Here is a 19,397-nt window from a genome sequence, read left to right as displayed (position 1 = left end):
TAACGTCGTTATACAGGGTGTGATTAGCCGCCAATTTCCAACCCCAATTATTCAGCGAGTGTTTTCTGCGGGGTGGTTTATAGTTTAGACGGCGCCTATACCGCCATCACGACTAGAGAGCTTTTCGAATAAAGAGATTTAGAGATGTACAGAGATCATCAATTATAATATACACTATATATGCAGACTGCAGAGGCCCGAATTTTCCCCGCGAGTTCGCACACGCACTTTTAGTCGAAAAACGTTTATTAAATCGTGTTTGTATGATATAATAAAATATGTATTCTCTGGGGCGCGTGTCGTGTAGTTTTACCTATACCTATATTTGGAAACAGGTGACAGCTATATAATACTAAATAGTATATTATATATTAATATCATAATATGTTGGCGTATATTGTGTTGTTTTGACTTTAAACTAAAATGTCTTCGAATGTATAATATATTTTGTGAATAATCCATATTAGACAAATAATTATTTTGTTGGTACCGATTGATTAAAAATATTACGTTTGATATTAAAACGTTTAAAACGCTTTCAGAGTTCATTATTTAGCTCAAGCACAATCGGTTTTTATCTCGTAATATATGACTTTTTTGAGCTGTATATATACTATACATCCCCCTCGTGTATAAAAAGCTATTATAATTCGTTAATTGAAGTTTAGTTTCTTGAAAAACAAACAATGCATTAAACAAATGTATAATGAATTTCTAGTTTAAAGTTCAAACTTATGCACGAAAAACATTATACCTATAGGCTATAATATATATGTTTAAAGTAAATTAAGTAAATAATTTCAATCTCTAGATTGTTACAAAACAAGAATAATTAATAATTGTAATTATTTAATCGTACCGTTAAATCATACAAATTTTGGAATTTGAAGTCCAATAGGTATTGTTTTTATTAGGTACGTAAATATAATAGTAATGTATGTATAATTATTTTCTGTTAATTTCGACAACTATAATTAATCTTGTATCCTCCTATCGTACCTATTAAATATGTTATTATTTTTTATAATATTGTTTTTTACAGGTGTCACATAATTTTTTTTTTTTATATAATTCCGCCTTTAATAAATGTACTCAACTCATTCGTATTCAAATATATGTTTATCGGATGAGCTCGAAACTAGTTGTTTGTCTAATGTTTATATATTATTGTATATTGTTGTTGTAATAAATATAATTATTAAAATATACGTTTCTGCAGTTGATAATTTGATATATTTTATTAAATTTAGTGCAATCCTGATTAAATACTAATTACAATATTATACTATTATATTATTATAAGGAATTTTATCCTTGTAGTACTTAGATGAATTTTTATAAACTATAAGTACTCGATGGAAATTGTATTTAAATTTACGTATCAAAATTTTCAAAAAAGTTATCTCCTTAACAATTTATACAGAGAACGAGAGCGATTATTCTCATTTAAAAAAAAAACCTTTGTACCGCCACATAAGACTTCTTACCCATATAACTGAATACAAAAATCTAAGCAATTGAAAACATGGTCCTTATAAGTATCTTAAATTTGTCATTTACCTAAAAAAATAAAATCGAGTCGACATGATCGGGGCGAATCACTCTGTATATCATCATATAGCCTGGCAACGACCGGCGGTCTCTATTCAATATAATTGTATGTAGGTATATTAATACATAGGTGGTTCCGTCCACCTCCACGACCACCACCTGCACCGCCTCTTCGATAAATATTAAATACGGCATGGCGCGCTCGTGTGTGTTCCTTGTGCAGCAGCTTTTCCGTTTTGCTCGGTTGCGCGGCGTGTCTGCCCACTGGAAACTTATAATATCCTCCAGTACGTATGTGTGTGTGTGTGTGTGTGTGTGTGTGTGTGTGTGTGTCTGCGTTTATACCGTAAGAGCTGATTCGAATACACGAAACGACGATGGGCCATTATGTAATAACGAAAAGAAATGCATCCCCCTGCAGTCCCCCTACCGAATACCCGGTTACCGGTCGTCCCTTCCTTTGCTGCCGCGGTACTGCTGAAATCGTCTATATTATATAAGAAAAAAATTATAATAATAGTTTTATTCACATTATTACATATTATTATGTTTTATTATAAAACTAGGTATATACGTATTTTTATTTTTTTAATTAATAGCACACGATCGTCGTTATGCGTTCTCTACTTAATTAATATATATTATAATAATAATTTATAACAGGTGTTTTCGCGAGATTACGCACCGTAGCGTCTAGTGTACTTACATCGCTACCTGTACTGCTAAGATTTTGTACGCAATAAAAAATTCATTAAATAAATGGCTTGGTCTCAACAGTTAAGAAGTATATTATACACCATAACCAAAGCTGGTTATGATTTAAAATCAAATTTTAATTTTTTTACGATTTCTCCAAATTATGATTACAATATTTTTATTACTGTATTAACGTCATGTCGTCAAGTATTTTTTTGTACCGGTACAAATACCTACAATGCTTTTATTTTAATAATACATTATTGAGTGTTGAACATTATTTATCGAAATGTGTATGTTACGTCTACCGCCCTCTACAAGAGCAAATTAATATTATTGAAAAACATCAATATAAAAATTCAGCGAAGTTTAATTCAGAACCAACGAATGACCAAATTAGTTAAATGACTACGCTTTTTCAATATTTGATCTCGCTATTTTTTTATAACTTCAAAAAATGTATGAGCTTTTTTGGTAAATTCAAGTTAATTGTCAGATAGTTTCACTTATTGTAATCAAAAGTGTGCAATTTAATTAAATAGCGGGGAAAATTAGATAAATGCTTTATTGTACTTGTACAGTATGAGCTATTAATCGAGTTTAATTTGTCATTGAGTAGATCACTGTAACAGATTAGTTAAATTAGAATTCAATGATAAATCATTATACACAAAAACAATATCAGAACGAAGACGATCTGGTAATTTAGGTTAAGTTAATAAAAACTGATAAAAACATTGAATTAAACGTTCAAAGTTGTTGACTTTTTAAATATCTATGGTTATTCATTTTTTAATTACAACAAAACGAAAAAATAGTAAATATGACGCGGAATACCGTAAGAACAACGTAAATAGGTTTAAGATTTAAAAATAGGTAATATCATCAAAAATTAATCTAAATATTTAGAAAATATCATTACGTGCAATAAAATATATATGCTATTATATTTATGATGGTCAACTCCTTGTATTTTCGTTTTACACCATATTCTCGGGTATGGCTAGCATAACATAATATTCTGAAAAAAAAACAACTAAGAAAATTTTAATTCTGACCGAAAGTTTAGAAAAACATATTTTTGGCCACTTAGTGAACGTAAGTGAAGGGAGGAATATCAAGTGAATTTTAAAATTAGGCTTTCAAATTCTTTAATAATCTGTATTTTAAATCGTGCTTTAAATTGTCAAGTTTTCTGAATTCATGTAAAGATTTTTATTGATAAACAATTTAAAAAAAACTAAAAAAATCAAATTTCTCACTATTTTAAATAATTAATTGTTTTACATATAGTGACTATAACTTTTAAAAATTGACTTTTAATTTGGCTCAACATTTTTAACTATAGTTAATGCCATTCTTTGCTTATTATATTATGATAATAAACAGTATGATTAAGTTTAATCACGTACCTACTCATAATTATGGCATCAGTTAAAGTATAGTAGTGTGTGTTCTTCTGTCTCTCATAGTGAAAATCTCTAGAACGTATTATGCACATACGTATATTATAGACATACAGTAGGAGGGCTATTTGAAAATCAATTATACTACAGAAACTATTTTTATGTTTTTATTATTTTTCTTAAACCTAAAAGTATTTGAAACACAAATATACTTAATAAAAACGTGTAATATGCCTTGAATATAAACATTTCTCGATTAAAAATTCTAGTATTATATATTGTATAGTGAACAGCATATATAGTAGCTAGTACTATACAGTACTATTGGAATACACTTTTAATACACCGGATTCGTTCGTTAGAAGAAATTACCGTTTTCCTCCGACGGACGGGTCGTGACGGCTCTTATTAACACACGCGATTCCGGATTCGGTTTGTATACTTTGTGCCGCTGCAGCAGGTGAGCGCCTACATCACAATATAATGTGTACTGTTTATAATAATATTATCTGCGTTTACGGTCGTTCGCGGCGTTTGAAATCGCATGTACATAATATGTCTGTTCGTACAAATCGTCGGAAAGCTTATAACATTGTTTGCACGAAATGTACATGACGTCAAAGCATAGGTATAGATGCCTACACGCATATACACACACATCCACACATTTACACATGATTGTATATATAGGTATATTAAATGTGTGTACCTACCTATATACAGGGTGATACATACCAAGTATGATCAGTTATTATTATTACCATAATTATTCTTCTATAATGCATTAGAATGTATAAATACTTATAAATAATATAATCTCCACGATACAATAATTGATATATCTAATATATATATATATATATAGTTTATAATTTGTAAAAGTGGTTTAAGTATATTATAATACATGCTGTATGCAATGTTAGGTATATTTTATATTTTTATAAAACCATTTTTAAGGACTGTTATCCTATTATTATCCTTATTATATGGACATTTCAACAAGACGTTAGGAACTAGTCCATTATAAAAGGAACGAATGAGGGTGCGCATACTTGGTGTACCACCCTGTACATACACTCGGCAGCAGTCATTCCGATTACGAATCGACGCGCATCACCACTAATTACACTTAAAAACGATACACACACATATATATATGCGTTCGCCCCGCAGGAAACGAGTCGTTAAACGCGTATTTCGTACATTATACGTATTATAATATGAAAGTAGTTCGCCAACGTCAACGTGATGATAATATACGCATACACAGTTACACCTGGAGATGTCTTATCAATTATATTATGTACCTTGCATGTATTTACCTATATATCGTACACCCGCGTGCTACGCGCGTGCACTTTCCTAGCTGCTGTATGAGAAACCAAACGTATTATAATATATTATGCTTCTTGTGAATAAAAGTATCCAAGATGTGAAAATGGCTGTTTTCTATATGTCATATGTAATGCTCGGAAATTGTAGTTACGTTTGCGTGCATTTCGTGGGCTATTCGATTTATTGTTCTTTAGTAAGCTAGAAATTAGTTTCAAGATGACACTGCGGAAAAATATTTAAAAATATATCATGTAGTGTATATTTTGTGATTTTTTGGTTTTAAAGACATATTTCTAATCTTTACGGTTTTCTAAAGCATATATATGAATAATACTACACTACAATTTAAAAATGCATAAATTAAAAGATACCGAGTGATCTATTCAACGCAGGACACTCATTAATTATCATTATTAATCTTTTAAATTAAACAAGAATTCTTAATCCTTAATTCAGTGCAGAATATATTTTGGAGTTTTTTTCGATGTATACAAATCGAATTTTAGACTAGTATAGTTTATGAGTTGGAAAGTTGAAAGTATTTAAATTTGAAAGTTTTGATAATTGTAGTGGATTGGTATTTATTCTTTGGCTCCGCTGCTTATACCTAAACTTTAAATAATTATAGCATGTTATAAACTACTTGTCTAAGATTTTATTTTCATGCATCGAAATATTCTCTATAATACTCTGTTTTGGAATATTAAATTAAAAATGTATATTGTCATTCAAAACAGCAAAAAAATTGTTTAATAGTGGCTTAAAATTATCTGAAAAAAATATTTTCTAAAAAGTTAGTGTCTTCTAAAATCATAATGAGAGTTTTTAACTGGTATTACACTGGTTCGTCATTGGTTGATCAATAAATACTTTTCTTTGATGTTTGATGTTTACCGACTCTTTATCGATCAGTATTGTTTGTCAATCGACCAATGTCAGACCAGTGTAACCTTTATGTTAAATGGATCATCTCATATAGGTATTCATTAATTTCGAGTGATCTTAGTCTATATTATAGGCTCTATAATATAATATAATAATATAAAGTATCTATCACGTTTTTCAAATATGAGTATTGAGTATTTAGTTAGAATAAAAAAAAATCAACATTAATATACTATAGGTAATACGTGTATGTTATTATATGTGATTTATTATATTATATTAATTGATAATTAGAAAATGAACTATCAACTAACTAGTTAAATTGAAAAATTACAAAAAAAATCAAATTTTTAACTACTTATTTAATGCTCACCTTCATATATTATTTTATTATGTTTCCTGTATAGCTGCCAATCAGTAACTCTTTCTTCCTGGTTTTACGGGAATAATAAATAGTTTTCGTTGAAATCAATTAACATCATATTATTATAAATTAACTGACTGTATAACTTTTAATTATATGCATATACATATATATATACTTTTTAATCGTTTAAAATAAGTAATCGGTATATAATGTGAATATAGGTACTTACCCAAAAATAAAATATAATAATTATCAATGAGTAGGAGACTTTATTATTGGTATAGCCGGTATAGGTACGTATAATCATGATTTATGCGTCAGCAAAATTATTGAAAAACAAATAAATTATATGATTATTCATTTTAGAGCATTTACTCATTTATTGTATTTCATACTTACTATTTTAAGTCGTATACTGGTGTTTTGACAATAATTTTGAAATAATAATATAAAAAACGTTCTTATTCGTATGATACTTAAACAAGACGTTCTGTAAAATTTCTTCTGAATCTCGAGAGTAAATAAAAATAAAAATAATTACATATTATATATTCGTATTTCTCTCTGTCGAGAAAAATTGATATTCAATTTACAAAACTCACTATAATAACCAACTAAAAAGTTTAAAAAAAATAGATACTTTTTAAAATTAGATTCTTTAATATGAATCCAATTAATCTAAAGCATTTAATTTTTTATCATCAACGACAAAACCACTATCTTAATGCAATTAAGACATAATATAAAATATGACGCCACAAAGTTCTAATACTGAAAGGCTCCTTCGACCAAACTCGCTATTTCTTAAAACTAATCAAATTTAATTAAATTAATTAACCTTATTTTATATAAGCACAGTATTAATTGTACTTATTGTAAAAAATTTCTTTTACAGAATGTACAAATACAAAATTAAAAATAAAACCAAAAAAATATATACCTATATATGACTTCATCTAGCTTTTTTACCGACAGTTAAACTATCACAATTGAACAAAACACGAATTTTTCATGTTTATAATTACAATATTAGTATGGGTTATACCTGAACTTTTTTAAATCAACAATACATAATTATTATATGATTTGAATCAAAATATATTATCCATAAACAGCCTTTAACGTTAACAGTAAAAAAAAAATAATTTCGAAAATGTTAATGTTCATTGGTAAAAAGGCCTTAAAAACTATTTTATTAAATCATTTTAGTAATTTACATTTTCATGGTGAAGAAGTGATTTATGAATTTCAAAATTTTACAAAATATAAATAGGTGTGTGGGAAAATAACGATGAAAATGTAAATATTTATTCAATCACTTAAATTGTTTACTTAGAATTTTCAGGTTGAAGGATTGCCTTGCGTATTTAAAACTTCAAAAATTCAAATGGATAGTTAGGTGTGTGGCATATATTCTATTCATAAAAATACACTTTCAAAACAGTTGATTTTTACTTACATAGCGGGGTATGGGACTTCTGTTGCAGTGAGATGTAGAACTTTTTTTTGGGTGATGCCCAAATATATTTTATACTTAGATACCTATTCGTATTATAGTTTTTTTATACTTATTTGAACTGAAATTACCATATGATTATATATAGCATTTACTGAATAGTTTTGAAGAGTCGAATAGGTCCACTTTATGGTAACTATATGGGTTATAGTACATAAATTATTTTTCTTTACATATTCTTGTTTTTATACTCTGTTACTCTCAATCTCTTTCGTTCAGACTACAGGAATAGCTCATAATTTAAATATTTTAAAAATATCGATATTATCATGTTTCCAAAAATATTATGCCGTATAGATTGTACGGCGTAGAATGTTCCAAATGTGAACCAAAGAGGTAATTCCATGCAAATATTAAGCAATAGTAGAATATAAGTATAAATATAGGCAATTATACCTATATAGACATATTATGCTATAATAACGGTATAATTTACAATAACCATCGTATAACTCATAGTTGCTTATATCATGAGCCATGTTTAGAAGCAACCAAATGAAGTATAATAGGTACTATAATAGCCTACACTTCTATAGATTTTACTTTAAAAGTTAAATGTAATACCTAATTTATAACTTCAAACTTCATCTCTTCGTCTTTCAATCTTCAGTCTTATGCATCCGAACGCCTTCTACCCACTCACCCGCAGTATAGGTTGTGGTACAGCCGCATAGGCCTCAAAAAACAGCAATCGTCTATAGCCACTATGCGGGTACCTATAAAAGTTGTAAAACTGTGTAAAACCGCAAAACGAAAAACGGCCGAGATAGCCGCGAGTGGCGAGTGCTGCGCTGCGCTGTAGCTGTATGTACTATTACGACTGTCATTCATCATGTCGATCGGGATATGCGCGCACATGTATAAATAAATCGATGGTATCGTAAATTATCATAAGCCCGTTGCATAACCAATACAAACGTGAATGGTCGACGACACACTACTATAATATTATGTAGGTACGCATACTAGATAGTTGTGTAGTATACTATTATAGGTATACGTGGTGCACATACGACGAGAAATTGAATAAACAGGACGATTTTTCTGTCGGTTTATCATTTTATTTATTTTTTACACAATATTTCATTCTAAGCAAAGAGATAATAATGCATATGAGTATATACTATCCGATATATATTTACATATTCTGTCGATGCAATAACGTGGAAAACAACATTTCCTCCTATTGACAAATGCTGCGTGCAAAGAAACTAATATTTTTATTTTCACTACAATGTCATCAAGTACTTATTATCTATTAGAAAAATACTATTTCAAAATAAATGAAACGTTTTTGCGTTTTACATCATTTTTACATTAACTTAATAACATTTTATCAGTAATATTACAGTTTATTAGGTCCAAACGTGTCTGTTGCAAAGACACAATGTACTTTTTATAATAACTAAGAGCCATTTTTTTTCAATGTGCCCTACAGATGGCTATATACTTTTTGACAAACAGTGCAGTTTTATATTTAATGATCATACAACGTCAAACTGTATTACGAAATTCAAAAAGTAATTCATTTATTGGTTATTGTGGCTTTGCAGGTAATTTATATCAAAAAATTATATACAAATAATACTGCCACGGAAGCTCTAATTTTTTTTTACGACGATTTGTAATGATAAATATAGAAGGTACATAGAGTATACAGTATAGTTTACAAAATAATACAGAAGTTCAATTAGTATTAAATCTGCATCTGCAATTTCTTTAACTGTCACTCAGTTGACTTAAAAGTCTGTGGTGTGACTTGTGATAGTTGTGCAACTAACATTAAAAAAAAAAAAAAAAAATGAAAATATTAGGTTTTAAAATAAGTGCAAATAATTATATGATTTATGATGATAGCATTGATATTTAATCAGCTTTTTCATCAGGTTTTAAATGACAAATAGTATATTTTTACCAGACGCTAATCATAACAATGTGTTAAGGCTAGTTAAAAATGCACTTAATGAGAAATGAAGATACAATAAAATTAGGTAAAGTGACAATATTATGGTAATAAATTGAAAATTTACATTTCTTACAAAATCAGACTTGAAAAATAAAATCTAGTAACTGCAGCGTTCAAAATTCAAATATACGTGGACGACGTGAAAACGATATAAATACCTAACCTATTTAAAGCGAGGTTTAACGTATCCGGCCTTGATATACATATGCAGGTAAGTTATAAACATGTGTATATGATAAAACAATAGGTACCTATTGCAAGTTAAGTTAAATGGAATAGGTACTGAATTTTAATTAATAAACGTAAAATAATATATTTTAATTAGGTAGTATTTTTTTTATTCTTATTAATTATTAATTATTACGAAATGATTATGTAGTATGTTAGGGTTTTTGTTTCGACCATTATGCCTGTACTATAAATACTTTAAAATTCATTTTTAAACATTTATTTTATTTTATTTTCTATAAAAAATATTTACATTATATAAATTACCCGTATTATTTGTGTAATGAGCTAAAAATCTAAAATAATATACAGTTATTGAACGATTTAATTAGTGTTCATTAACGCTGAATTATAACTCAATTACTTTGTACATTAAATTAAAATTGTATTTATATTGCTTGGTAGTGAATATTTTTAGAAATACTTCTAAGTATTTTTTGTTTCTGTAATAACTTTTTATCAAATTTAATTACACGTGTTATAAATTGTTTTTTATTCGTTTTAATATTTTAGTTTCATATATTACACATTAACAAATGTGTACCAATAGATACTTGAAAATACATAACTTTTACAGAAAAAAAAAAATTATACTTTTTTTATAGTAACACTAAGACGCATAAAATTCATAAAATCTCTAAAACGCCAGTTACCTCATTAAATAGTGAAACATTATTATTATTATTATTATTACAACCCCATCATACATATGCATAAAATATAATATGTATTTAGCTATTATGATGAAAAAAAAGTGTTTAGCGATAAAAAAAACAATTGACCTGCTTAAGTTTTGGTACTTGATTTGAAAAAACTGAAATGGCATCAATGCACTACTGAGTACAATACAAATAAACACCTGTGAATCACTAATACAAATGGCCACTTCTGCCGAAACCCGAAGATACCTAAAAAAAAAATAATAATAATAATAAATAGTATACATTATTAATATATGGATTAGACTTCAGCGGGATCTGACACTGCAGACCTACCTGTATGTGTATCTCGCATATGTTTTGGTAAATGAACATCACCCGGTTTCTCTGAACTCTGTTGTTTTTATTTTTTATATATACTTATTAAACCTATTCGTTTACAAAATATCCGAATGCTCTTATATACATAATACGTTAATAGTTACCAGGTACACAACTATTAGTCGACCTCCGTGGAAACTGAAGACGAAAAATGTGCATACAAATCTATATCTGCAGATTCCTGTAACAGCACACTATGAGAAAAAAATTGTTAATAACCTTTTTTCACGTTGTACCATACGTGATCACTAATACAAATATATATGTTGAATATTTCCACAAAATCTGTTGTATTGTTGTTTTTAATAATAATTTTATATTATATATATTATATAGATAGTACGTTTCTATGTATCTAACTATGTACCTACCTACTCCAAATTCATTTTTCATTAAGGTACATATAATCTAAACTGTAGAGACTTAAATCCCTCATAATATTTATAATAAATAAAATGTGTGGAGTATTCCACATACAAATAAATACGTCTATTTTATATCTATTATGCAAACGAGTAGCTGAAAAACATACATAATATCTACTAAGTATATCTGTGGTAAAAATTAATATTCTATATGTTATGGTAGGGTCATATTTAATATTAACATAAATATTTTGAGATGAATACAACAGTATTTATTTTTCTAACGGATTTTTTTCTGACATGCAGTTGCGATGACAAACAAATCAACGATATAGGCCTGTGAATTGGGTTTAATTTCAACAATTTAGAAAAATAGAATTTTAAATTTTAACGTTTTATTCACCTACTTAAGTAGTTAAGTATATGAACTCTGCTGGTAAATGCGACTATCTCGAGGTGATATTTGCAAATAAAACTAATAAATAGAAAAAATTTAATTAAGACATATGAAAAATATAAAATATTTATAACGGTTCATATTCAACGTCTTACCAGTTTTGATTCTATGTGGAGGGATTATTTTTCTGTACTAGCAATAAGACTTATTATTTTTATTATTATTTACACAGCATTTCTTTAAATACTTGCGGCCTGTTCAATATACATCCGCATGTATCGTGATTATTTTAACGAGATTTTTTAGGCCGAAAGTTTATATTATGTAAACTCATTGCATCTTGATATATCTTGTCCATCAGTTGTTGCTGACAAGCAGTGCTGGTCTGGCCTACCCGAATATTTAGCGATTGCCGGTTGCCCTTGGATATTTTTCAATATTGGGGTCCCATAGCCAAATGAAAACATATATATTTAAATCAATTATGAGCCGTGAGTGAGACATTCTTTTTAAACTACGACCATAGACGTTTCCAGGCCTAAATTTTAGGTGGTGCCAAAATATTGTAAACAGCTTTCAAATATAGCCGATTGATATACACATTAAACCAATTAATCTTAATTCTAAACTCTTTTAAAAAAAATATTTGAATTAGATATGAAATCGAGTGACTATTGTTTATTTTAATAAAAGTATTTAATTTTTGGTATATTTTTCTCTTTATACGTATATAAATATAGTAAATATATATATAAATATTAAATAAAAATAACAACTAAAAACAAACACATTATGTATATTTAAAATGTTCCAATATGTATTATTTCAAACTGTTTTTCTTTTCTTTTTTTTTTTTGACAGTGTTTTGTTATTCGTATTATCTCGTTAAATATTTAAAAAAGACATATTATTATTAAACCATTGTTGTAACATTTACTTACTGTTTGAAGAAAATCAAATGAATTACATAATTTAATGTCATCGATTTATACACAAATATTAAAATTGATGCTCTAAATTATAAAGCACCATGCAACTTTTGCCGTACTTAGAAATCGTTTTATGACTGGAGCGAATGAAATGTGTCATGAACTCATGAATATTTAAGATCTACCAATAATAGTATTAGAATCACGGGACATTTTTTTCTAAATCATAACTAATAGCAAACGGGATATCTTGAAATAGTGTCTGCCAGCGCTCTGCATATACTAAATATATTATACATATACATTGTATTAAAAATCTAAAAAACCTGGGCTTTTTGTCTCGTAAATAAAATGAAACGCGTCAGTGCCGGATACTACTCAGACCAGGATGAAGTAATTATATATATATAAAAAAAAAAAAATCAAAAAAATGCCTCTCTTTCCCTCCCACCCAAATCGGTATAACGTGGCGTTTCGAACGCGTACCTAATCTGTGATTTATCTCATTATTATAAGGTCTGGTGGTTTATTTTCGTCCGTTTTTCTAGGCCGTGGGTTTGGAAAACACGAAAAAAAAATTCAAGTAAAAAGCTTTCGAGCGCACGCGGTTCGACGCAACCGAGACATTCGGTGCGTATCGGCGAAGAACTATATTACCATCGTATATATACGATAATATACATAAAATATACGTATTATTATTATTATTATTATTATTATTATACAGCGGTGGTTCCGATCAATTAGGCTTGTCGCGCACGGGGCACGTGGCTCCCGGGCCGATACGCCGGCAACACCTGCCGACGCGTCGTCGTTTTTCCCGGTTTCGGTGGCGTTCCGTGCAGCTGCTCCAGTGCGGTATATTTATGTATACAGGGTGATCCGCTGCCAGCCGCGAGATGTTCACTCTACCACCATTCGTCTGTCTCAAACGGCGGTTTTACTGGAATTCTTAAATATACGTTCGGGCGTCATGCGATATTTCCGATTGTTTAGAATTTTCTTTTATGCTGCAAATTTGTGGCGATTACAAACATTTTTTTGAGTATTATTTTCGTTCAAATGAAAACCGACCTTTTTTTGCAGTAAGCTGTTAGGCAGTTGGTTTTTTTTGTTGTTGAAAATTTCGATAAATCTATACTAAAATTTGAACGACTCGTTTTTTAATTATAATAATAATTAGTATAGTAAATAGTAATAATCGTTAAAGACGATCTTACAAAACTATAAAATTGAATAAATAATATTATGTATGTAATATTATAATTGGATCCATATAGTATTTATCATGGTCTCGAACAGTTAAAATGATCATATAGGCTATATGATGATATCTTCTAAGCAATCCAAATCTTTTATTGTAGATCTAATATAATATAGTATTAATCAAAGTTCAATAATTCAAAATCCGCCGCTCGTTAAAGTTTCGTGATAGATGTGTTAACATTTTCAATACATTCGTCTGTGTAAGAAAAAAGTTGATATTTTTCGTTTGGAAAAAAATTAGTTGATACTAAAACATTTCTTGAATGGTACCTATTATAGAAAATCCAAGTATTTGGAAACATGATACTTATGCAGCGGTTACGGACTTATAAATTCTAAAAATCAGCATTTGACCGAATTCCGTGTATTATAGAGAGGAAAATGGAGGCGAGGACGTTCGATGAATCACCCTGTACAATATTATTATTATTATATACGTGCGCCAGCACCATCGGCACTACCGCTGCAGTTGACGCTGCTGACGAGTGACGACTGTACATTATTCCTTCGTGTCGATACATACATTACGCCGATCAACCATCATAATATGCACCGCCGGTCTCGTCCCTTCAGCAGCGCTTTACCGGCCAGTGATCGGCTCTCGTACGTATAATACGTATTGTCTTTATACGCTGATGGTATTATGTCATATATTGTCCGCTGCCACTGAATATTATCGTACACGTATAATATATTAATATATTATGTACGTTTGTAAGTCGTAAAACACACGCGTCCGCATACAAATACTAAAAATATATAGCCACACCATTATATTATATACACTTTTGCAAAGGCTGGGGGGGGGGGGGGTGGTGGTGGTATTGACTAGTTTTTATAAAAATGTTTATAATTTTTTTTTACCTAAATTGTTTGTAAATTTTTTAATGAAATTAACAATTTGACAAATTTCATTAGCTGTTCAAATAATTTCTTAACTTTTTTTAGTTGAATTAAATATAATCCATTGATAAGTTAAAATTAAATCGTTTTTGAAATTGATGGTTTTTTATATAGTGTAATAATTACTGTTATGTTACTGTTAAAGTATGAAATGACGCTATTTATATATATATATACTTATATATGTATAAATAGGTACTATATAGGTACAGTAGGTACACTAACCATCAACAGTTTTTATTTATTTTGATAACATTAATGATTCTTAAACATTCCCACCAAGTTATAATATATACGTTACCGGGAATGGTCACACACATTTTCCCTTTAATGAAGAATTTTTTCAAATTCTGTTTTTGAGAACTTTTGAATTAAATGCTATTATCTTAATATTATCAAGTGTGAATTGTCTTATAAAAGTGTAAATAAATATTTAACTCAGAAATTACTCATTTGAATTTTGATTTAAATATATTGACGTTTTCAAAAAAACTGTCTGCTCGACAACTTACGGTAGTTAATATAAGAATGGTTCTCGTTTAAAAACATAAATTTTTACCACCACAGGAGACAGGTTAGGTCCTTAAACTTAATCCATAAATCTCTGCTACTTAGATAATATTATAAGAACAATTATTCCAAGTATTTAATAATATTATGGCCATCAGCTAGTATTTTTTTTAAATTCCAGAATCTAGAACTAAAATAGCTTTATTAAATGATTAAAGGTGGAGAACGTGCTTGGAAAATCATCCTGTATATGTTTATGTCTATGCAGTATGCACGTAATATTAAAGTATATTATAAGCGTGGATACTGTATATATACCTACGGGGCACAGTTACAAATGTCGTGTAACAAAAACGATGTGGATTATGCGTTGAGTTCTTAATGTTCTTAAATAAAATAGGTAGGTATGCATTATAATGCAATCCTCCCCAATTTTAAAACGTAAAATTTGAAATACCCGCTGTATACATAATATATCATGTATTGTTGTAAACGCAGTTGTGCTTGCCCGTAGGCGCGAAAATAACCTTAGTCGTGATGAGCATACAGAGGGGCAACTGCAGGGTGAAATTTATCTTTGGGGGTCGCCAGCCCCTAGCTAGGCCTTGGTGAAATACGGGAAGATTATCGTCCGCTTGATAAACATATAATCAACACGTCATGAAATAATTCAATAAAATATTACGTGACGACAATACTCTGCAGCAGATCTGCACTCAAATTTAATAAAAAATGTTATAATAATTTTCTATAGTTTGCTATGTTTTCTAATATGCTTATCTAAGCGTAATCATAGAATAAATTGTGTTAAAAAGGTATATTTCCGTGCAGTATATCTATAAATTACTGATTTGCATAATATGTTATTTTATTGCAATTTCGTAGCTATAGGACCATTTTGTGGAGGTTGATAAGTATATTTCATGTTTGTCATAACTCTTACGAAGATTAAAAAGCAAACATTTATATCTCATACAATTTATATTATTTTTTTATAATACTACCGTCATACTTTATCATACTATATTATCAAATTTCACCGGATTATCTCTAATAGAAAAATCGATATACGAAAATCTTTACCACAGTATACATAATGACGTGTTTATCTATAATAGAAAACACGCCGTTTAAAGTTTTTTAGGTCATGTCCTAATACATTTATATACTGAAATTAAAAATATTATAAACTAAAAACAAGTTGACACAGTAAAAGAATATTAGGGGGGGGGGGTTGATATATCACCCAATTCATGACAACTATCATGGATCTTTTAAAAGAAAAATCCCCTTTATAAAAATGAATCAATTTTTAAGCTACACGGTATTTAAATTCCAAAGATAACTATAAGAAAAAAAGTGTAATCTGATTATTGATTAATATTTATTATTTTAAGATGTATCAATCATATTACATTATCAACGACGGTTAAAATGACAATTATATATCTATACCAAAAAAAAATACTGAGACGCAACCACGCAACTAGTTGTCAACCAATTTGTATACTTTCTATAAAGTGTATAATTACTATAATTATATAATTTCTTGTACTTATAAGATCTAGTTCTCTACATTAATATAAGTACCTTAATAAACAATAATATATATATATATGCATTTAATACATTGCCAATTTGCAATAATATTATATAGATTTTATAATATTTCAAATTATAGTTGATTAAATATTATATTAAATTTAAACAAATTTGAAATCGCTGTGCTCAGTGTGCTCTAAATTTATTTAGTCCTTTTTCTTCATCACTAGTTGTACCAGTGATCACATATATATAATATAATATATACCAGCCCGACCGGCCGATTAAAAAAATACGCGACATCGACAAAATATAAGATGAAATAAAGTACTGAAAAATGTCAAGTACCACGTTTTTTGCGTCCTCCGACGGTTACTTGCTTCTGCATACCATGCAACTACAACAGATGAAAACGATAAATAATAATAATAATAATAAAAGGAAGACAACTAACTCATCGTCGCCAAACGACGACGACGACAAACAGCATTTTGCAGTTGTTTTTGCCGTAAGTGTGCTCGAATATGTATCTACACATTTTAAACTATAATAATATATTATATAGGACGCGTAGGTAGAATATTATAATATTATGTGTGTCGTCGATGTGGGTATTTTCACAAACCTCGTGTTCGCTGCCGGCTTGGGCACCTGCTCGATGCGGGTGCGTGTGCGCTTGCAGGATATCGTATATAATATTCGTATGGGTCTGCGACGGCGGCGGCGACGGCGTGCGTCCTTTTACCATATTATTTTCGGGCGCGTGTCGAGACGATCGTATTTATAATAATAATAATAATAATATCGTACACAATATAATATTATGTATGGTTTGACAAAAAGGAAAAAAAAAATAATAATAATAAACCGTCATCATCTACCGGCGGGGGGCCTAGCTGTACCGACGACGACGAATGCTCGTACTCCGAAAAATTCGGCGATTACAAAACGGTGCACTACGAAGTGCACAGCAGGATTTTTGAACTGTTCAACTGCACTCCTGTCTCCTGCACCATACTAAACCAATAGTTTGAATTGCACTCGGGTTAAAATTACAGCAGGTAATGCGGTCGAATCGCATACTCTTTATCCGATCATTTCATACGACCTATGAATGTACATTCGTTTTATTTGACATAGTAAATTATTGTCACGTGTGTATCGACTGTCGATTCGTTTAAAGTAATATTAAAACGAAGTTATGATATATTATTATTATTTTATTAACTATAAATAATAATTTTACGATTTTCGACTTTTTAACTATGGACATATTTTTGATATAGACAGAAAAACGATGGAAACAGTTCAACGAATGCAATATTCATTGATAATCATTTTTATGTGTTAACGTTAAGTTATAATTTTTGTAAGTATTTGTTTTAAGATTTATTTTATTTCAATATGTTTATATGCCATATTACTACTAATATTATAATAGTTTAATAATATGTAACCAATGGTGATCAATGATCATGTAAATAATGAAAAAAAATTTTATTTTCGTGAACCAAAACTAAAGTCATGTGTCATGTGTGTGTCACTCTTTGGCAATCTGTAGGAGGTCAAAAAAATCAACTTTAAATACCTTCTGAATCTCAAGACATATTTTATTGATATAAATTGTATTAAAAACTAACCAATAAAAGACAGATAAAGATACATTCATTTTTATAAAATTGTATAAAAAATTTAAATTATACCTATACATTATATGTTATTAATAAGGTACAGATTTAATGTCCTAAGAAATAAGAAAAATATCCTAAGAAAAATACATTTTAATGACCTGAGAAAATGCCACGATATAAAAAAAAAGTTTAAAATGTATTTAAATTCAACAACAAAAATAATTCTAAGCAGTTTTGTATATTATTTAAAAATTAATTGTAAAGATGTACTTATAAAATACATTTTTGTACAATTTGATCGATATAGCGGATATTATAATAACTGACAATTATAAAAATAGTGTACACCCCCCCCCCTAAAAAAAATTACTTATTTACAAAACATTATAATTCTAAGCTAGTACGTTGATTTTTAAATGATAGAATATGTACAATATTCATTTAGTCCAAAAAATGTGAAAAAAAACACTCAAAATATCAAATTAAAATGTATAAAAATTAAAAAGTTAAAAAAATGCAAAATGAAAGTTTAATTTTTAAGTTCTTTGATGTATGAAACTTATTTTGCATTGAGAGGGAATAATATGTTTGGCCATTCAGAAAAATACTCACACTTTATTATTCATCAAATACATTTTATGTAATGATTGGAACGAGTGCAATTCAACAAAAATAAGTGCAATTCGACCTTACCCGTGCAGTGTGCACAGCTGTCCTCTCGTCGTCCGTTTGCTGGCATAATACGGTGTAATACTTGTTTGGTATACGTGGTATAAACCGACTTGTATATACTCACTATTTATACATAGGTATAGCTAAGTACAAATAATTACAATGTGTACAATGTAAACGCGTGCGGCGTAT

The sequence above is a fragment of the Rhopalosiphum padi genome, chromosome 2 (assembly GCF_020882245.1).
Source record: "Rhopalosiphum padi isolate XX-2018 chromosome 2, ASM2088224v1, whole genome shotgun sequence".
Taxonomy (NCBI): Eukaryota; Metazoa; Arthropoda; class Insecta; order Hemiptera; family Aphididae; genus Rhopalosiphum; species Rhopalosiphum padi.
This window is presented reverse-complemented; position numbering follows the sequence as displayed.